Below are 6,000 nucleotides of genomic sequence, written 5' to 3'. Positions count from 1 at the left end.
TCCCTTCAGAGGCAAATGCTATCACAGGGTCTTCTATTGTCATCAAACCATGCTTATAGATTACTGCCTCTGTGAACTCCAAAATCATGTGCTTTGTCAAAGTCACCAATGGCCTACACTTTTGTAAAACTAAACATCAACCTATTGTATTGACCTATAAATAATATTTACATTGTTGATAACTCCTTTTCTTCATCAATACTTTCTTCTCTTAATTCCAGGAAGACACGCCACCTCCCCCCACCCCCGGTTTTCTTCTATATTGTTGACATAGAATGAACTAAGCTTACCCTGGAAAGCTTCTGTTATACTCAGTGGGTTAATAATCACATCCAGTCTTGTGTGTACTTTTTAGCATCTATATACTAATAATTCCCCCAAATATCTGGATTTCTACTTTAATCTTTGTCACAAAGCCCAGAGTTATATATCCAACTCAAATAAAGGATAATGTTGATATTCAATTATATGTCAATACCAAATAGAGGTCAAGCTTGTATTCCCAGACCAACAGTCAAGACATCTGTATCTGTTCTTTAGTTTTCTTCATCTCAGTTAGGGACAGCTTCAGCCCCTCGTTTTCTCAGAGCAAAAATCTTGAAACTATCTGTGGTTCATCTTCCCCCATCACAGTACCTATCCAATCCAGTATCAAATACCATATACTCAACTTTCCAAATATGCTCAGAATTCTAACACTCCTACCATAACCTGACACATACCAACATATCCCACTCCTGAACCATCACAGTGGTCTCCAAGAAGACTTGTCTTTGATGCATGTGCATATGCACTCTGTGCTCAACACAGCTGCCAGAGGAATACTATCTTTTTATCTCCCACTTCCAAAGTAGCTTTTATGGAGAGTCCCACCCGCTGTGCAATCTGTTCCTGACACTCAGCTCCTTCTTCCTTTGCGATTAGATCTTTCTGAAGTGGTCCCATGAGCACCTTCTCCTCCTCCACAGTTTGAAAGCAGTCATGGCCAAATATGGAGGGGTAACAGTGAACTGAAGGTCATTCTTCTCCAGAGCCTGCCATCTGGTCTGGACTAGCAAGGACTTGAGCAAGGTGAGCACTCATTTCTTGTTTCCCACCTCACAGCCTTGATAGCTGCATAACAAAATTATTGGACACTTCACAAAGCCACCCAGAAGACTGATGCTCTTGTCAGACACACCAGAGTCAGTGGAGGCATTGCTCTTGGTCAGTTTGCTGTCCCTATTCAGGTAGCCCTGCCCAGTCCTGTAGGTCTTCTTGTTGATCTCCATGAAATGTCGGTAGCCTTTCAGATCAGCACATGCCTCAGAGACAGCAACAAAGACAGCCAAGCCCCAGTACTGACAACCTTGCCCAGCCCTCGGTGTCTTGCAGGGCTTCTTGATGTGTCAGTGGCACCTTTATCTCCTTTACCCTCAGTCACCCCAATGACATCAATAATCTCATCCTGACCGAACACTTGTTTCACCTGAGACCAATCCAGTGTGTGTGTGTGTGTGTGTGTTTCCACAGTGTCCCTGCTCTCCCCATGGGGTACTACATCCCAGCATAGAGGAAATAGGTGCATCTGGATGTGGATGACCTGGAAGTATTTTTTCAAGCTGTGGAAATCCTTCTGTAGTTGCTTCTGGCCAATGTCATCCTGCCATTTCTTAAAATGTTTGATAAAAGCCTTCTTCTTTGACTTAGTCTAGTCATATAAATGCACCTGTTACACACATCGCTGGCATACTTGGCAAGTTCCGGAAGTCTTCAGAGATTTCCACTTAGCCCACAATGCCTATAGTCACCACGAGTGCTATCCCCACAATGGTCACAGCTCCCACCACTTCCTTCTGGTTCTCCTTGGATCTTGGCATATTACATGACTTCTCAATGTGAGTCATGCCAGCTTTGTAGCCCAGGAAGGCCATGAGACAGACAGGCTTGTAGGTATCATCCTTGGGGAAGCTCTTCCCCTTTGCCTGAAGCCTGTAGCTGAGCTTTCAAGGCAAGAAGCCCTGGGACCCACGCCTTGAAGAGGGAATTACCAGTGAGGCCTCATGGTAGGGCCACAGGGATATTATGAAACATAAGTTATACTGAGTCACTTCTTTCCAAAATCCCCCCTTTCTATTGAGAATAATATCCAAGTACCAGTCCACAAGTTCCCACAGTCTGACCCCATTTATCAGCCAGTTTGTCCTCTCTGACTCTTTTTCTCACCAACCTGGAGACATGCAGCCTCATGGTATCCTCCTCTGAGTTTTATCTTGTCAGTAGCACAATGACTAATATATGCTTTTTTTTGACAGGCAGAGTTAGACAGTGAGAGAGAGAGAGAGACAGAGAGAAAGGTCTTACTTTTTTCACTGCATCGATCCAAAGCCAGGAGCCAGGTGCTTCCTCCTGGTCTCCCATGCGGGTGCAGGGCCCAAGGACCTGGGCCATCCTCCACTACCCTCCCGGGCCACAGCAGAGAGCTGAACTGGAAGAGAAGCAACTGGGATAGAATCCAGCGCCCCAACTGGGACTAGAACCCAGGGTGCTGGTGCCAAGGGGGAGAATTAGTCAAGTGAGCTGTGGTGCCAGCTGCTTTTTTTTAAAATCAAGATAATTGAAACAATGACAATCCAGAAAAGGGATATCTCTAAAATTTATTAAATAGTACTCAGTTCAGATAAACTTCACTAAATTCTCTCATGCAAGGATTTTTAAAATCAGTTTTATTAAAGTGTGATTTATAAGCAACGATGTAAACAGATTTTAAGAATATAATATGAGGCCGGAGCTGTGGTGCAGTGGGTAAAGCCACTGCTTGCAGTGCTGGCATCCAATATGAGCGCCGATTCGAGACCCAGATGCTCTACTAACTACAAAGCTCTCGGCTATGGCCTTGGAAAGCAGTAGAAGATAGCCCAAGCCCTTGGGCCCCTGAACCCTCATGGGAAACCCAGAGAAAGCTCCTGGCTCCTGGCTTCAGATCAGCGCAACTCCGGCTGTTGTGGCCAATTGGGGAGTAAACCAGCAGATGGAAGACCTCTCTCTTTTTCTCTCTCTCTCTCTCTCTCTCTCTCTCTCCCTCTCCTTCTCTCTGTGTAACTCTGATTTTCAAAGTAAAATAAAAAATCTTTAAAAATGAATACAATGCACCCCACGGGAGACCAGGAGAAGCATCTGGTTCCTGCCATCGGATCAGCGCAGTGCGCGGTGTGGCCATTAGAGGGTGAACCAACGGCAAAGGAAGACCTTTCTCTCTGTCTCTCTCTCTCACTGTCCACTCTGCCTGTCAAAAAAAAATACAATTTGACATTTTCTTCTTTTAACTTTTATTTAATACATATAAATTTCCAAAATAAAACTTTTGAATTATAGCAGCTTTTTCCCCCCATAACCTCCCTCCCACCAGGAACCATCCCATCTCCTGCTCCCTCTCCCATCCCATTCACATCAAGATTCATTTTCAATTATCTTTTTATACAGAAGATCAATTTAGTATATACTAAGTAAAGATGTCAACAGTTTGCACCCACATAGAAACACAAAGTATAAAGTACTGTTTGAGTACTAGTTATACCATTAATTCACATAGCACAACACATTAAGGACAGAGATCCTACATGGGGAGTAAGTGCAGAGTGACTCCTGTTGTTGATTTAGCAATTGACACTCTTATTTATGATGTCAGAAATCACCCAAGGCTCTTGTCATGAACTTCCAAGGCTATGGAAGCCTCTTGAGTACGCCAACTCTGATCTTATTTAGACAAGGCCATAGTCAAAGTGGAAGTTCTCTCCTCCCTTCAGGGAAAGATACCTCCTTCTTTGATGGCCCATTCTTTCCGCTGGGATCTCATTCACAGAGATCTTTCATTTAGTTGTTTTTTTTTTTTGTTTTTTTTTTTTTTTTGTTTTGTTTTTTTGTTTGTTTTTTTTTTTGCCGGAGTGTCTTGGCTTTCCATGCCTGAGAAACTCTCATGGGCTTTTTAGCCAGAACCGAATGCCTTAAGGGCTGATTCTGAGGCCAGAGTGCTGTTTAGGACATCTGCTGTGTATCCTGCTTCCGCTGTCGGATTGCTCTCTCCTTTTTAATTCTATCAATTAGTATTAGCAGACACAAGTCTTGTTTATGTGATCCCTTTGACTCTTAATCTTAATTCATTATGATCAATTGTGAACTGAAACTGATCACATGGACTAGTGAGATGGCATTGGTACATGCCACCTTGATGGGATTGAATTGGAATCCCCTGGCACGTTTCTAACTCCACCATTTGGGGCAAGTCAGGTTGAGCATGTGCTGAACTTTACATCTCCTTTTTCTCTTATTCCCACTCTTACAGTTAATGGGGATCAATTTTCAGTTAAATTTAAACATGTAAGAAGAATTGTGTGTTAATTAAAGAGTTCAACCAATAGTATTAAATAGAACAAAAAGAAACACTAAAAGGGATAAAGTGTTAAGTTGTTCCTCAACAGTATGGACAAGGGCTGATCAAGTCACCGTTTTTCATAGTGTCCATTTCACTTCAACAGTTTTCCTTTTTGGTGCTCTGTTAGTTGTCACTGATCAGGGAGATCATATGATATTTGTCCTTTTGGGATTGGCTTATTTCACTCAGCATGATGTTTTCCAGATTCCTCCACTTTGTTGCAAATGACCAGATTTCATTGTTTTTTACTGCTGTATAATATTCTATACATATCTCATAATCTCTTTTCCCAGTCTACTGTTGATGGGCATTTAGGTTGATTCTAGGTCTTAGCTATTGTGAATTGAGCTGCAATAAACATTGAGGTGCAGACAGCTCTTTTATTTGCCAATTTAGTTTCCTTTGGGTAAATTCCAAGGAGTGGGATGGCTGGATTGTATGGTAGGGTTATGTTCAGGTTTCTGAAGAATCTCCAAAATGACTTCCATAGTGGCTTTACCAGTTTTCATTCCCACCAACAGTGGATTAGTGTCCCTTTTTCCCCACATCCTCGCCAGCATTTGTTATTAGTAGATTTCTGTATGTGAGCCATTCTAACTGGGGTGAGGTGAAACCTCATTTTGGTTTTGATTTGCATTTCCCTGATTGCTAGTGATCCTGAACATTTTTTCATTCATCTCACATTTTATTTTATTTTTTTATCTTGCTTTATTTTAGTGCCCTGAGGCTTTTCACTAGAATATAAGCCCCAAGAGAAATATGACTTAGTCTGTTTTGTTCATTGTTCTATTGTAAACTCTTTTGTAGGGCCAGCTGCATCATAGCTGCTCAATAAATATTTTAAAAACGGGAAGAAAGAGGGAAGACAAAGGAGGAGGAAGGTAGGAGAGAAGAAAAGAGTGATAAGAAAGCATCAATGGAAGAAGAAGAGGAAGGGAACGAAGGAATGGAGAGGAGAGAAAGGAGGGAGGAGTGAACAAAGGAGAAACAGAAAGACAGACGCTATCTTTCATTAAACATTTAAAGTCTTTATGTTCTGTCTTTATGGAACTGATTTCAAACCACACAATATTTTAGCCTATTGAATTGGTCTGTCTTATGTGATTAACAGAATGGGAAGCATTCTAAACAAATCCATTGCAGCCAGGTGCTTCGTGCTAAATTAGCAAACACTCTTTGGGCTTTAATCTTCAAGAATAGCCTTCAGTGGCAGAAATGTGTAAGTTGATATGAAAGGGCACATGATAGACTCCGATTGGCTAAGATGGAAAGATGACAAGATGTTGTGAAGAAGGCATCACTTATAAAAGCTGTGCCTATATGGAGGATTTTAAAAATCACTCTGTATGGGCCGGCGCCACAGCTCACTAGGCTAATCCTCCGTCTGCGGTGCCGGCACCCCAGGTTCTAGTCTTGGTTGGGGCACTGCATTCTGTCCCAGTTGCTCCTCTTCCAGTCCAGCTCTCTGCTGTGGCCCGGGAGTGCAGTGGAGGATGGCCCAGGTCCTTGGGCCCTGCACCCACATGGGAGACCAAGAGGAAGCACCTGGCTCCTGGCTTCGGATCAGCACAGCACACCAGCCGCAACAC

The 6,000-nt window shown here is 42.8% G+C and overlaps 1 pseudogene; it reads right to left on the bottom strand.

Annotated features, from left to right (window-relative positions):
- Positions 1–801: 801 nt before the first annotated feature.
- Positions 802–6,000, bottom strand: part of LOC133773497 (large ribosomal subunit protein uL3-like) — a 60,419-nt pseudogene continuing 55,220 nt past the window's right edge.

This window comes from Lepus europaeus, chromosome 14 (genome assembly GCF_033115175.1).
Source record: "Lepus europaeus isolate LE1 chromosome 14, mLepTim1.pri, whole genome shotgun sequence".
Lineage (NCBI taxonomy): Eukaryota > Metazoa > Chordata > Mammalia > Lagomorpha > Leporidae > Lepus > Lepus europaeus.
The sequence above is the reverse complement of the archived record's forward strand: the minus strand, read 5'-3'. Positions and strand labels throughout refer to the sequence as shown.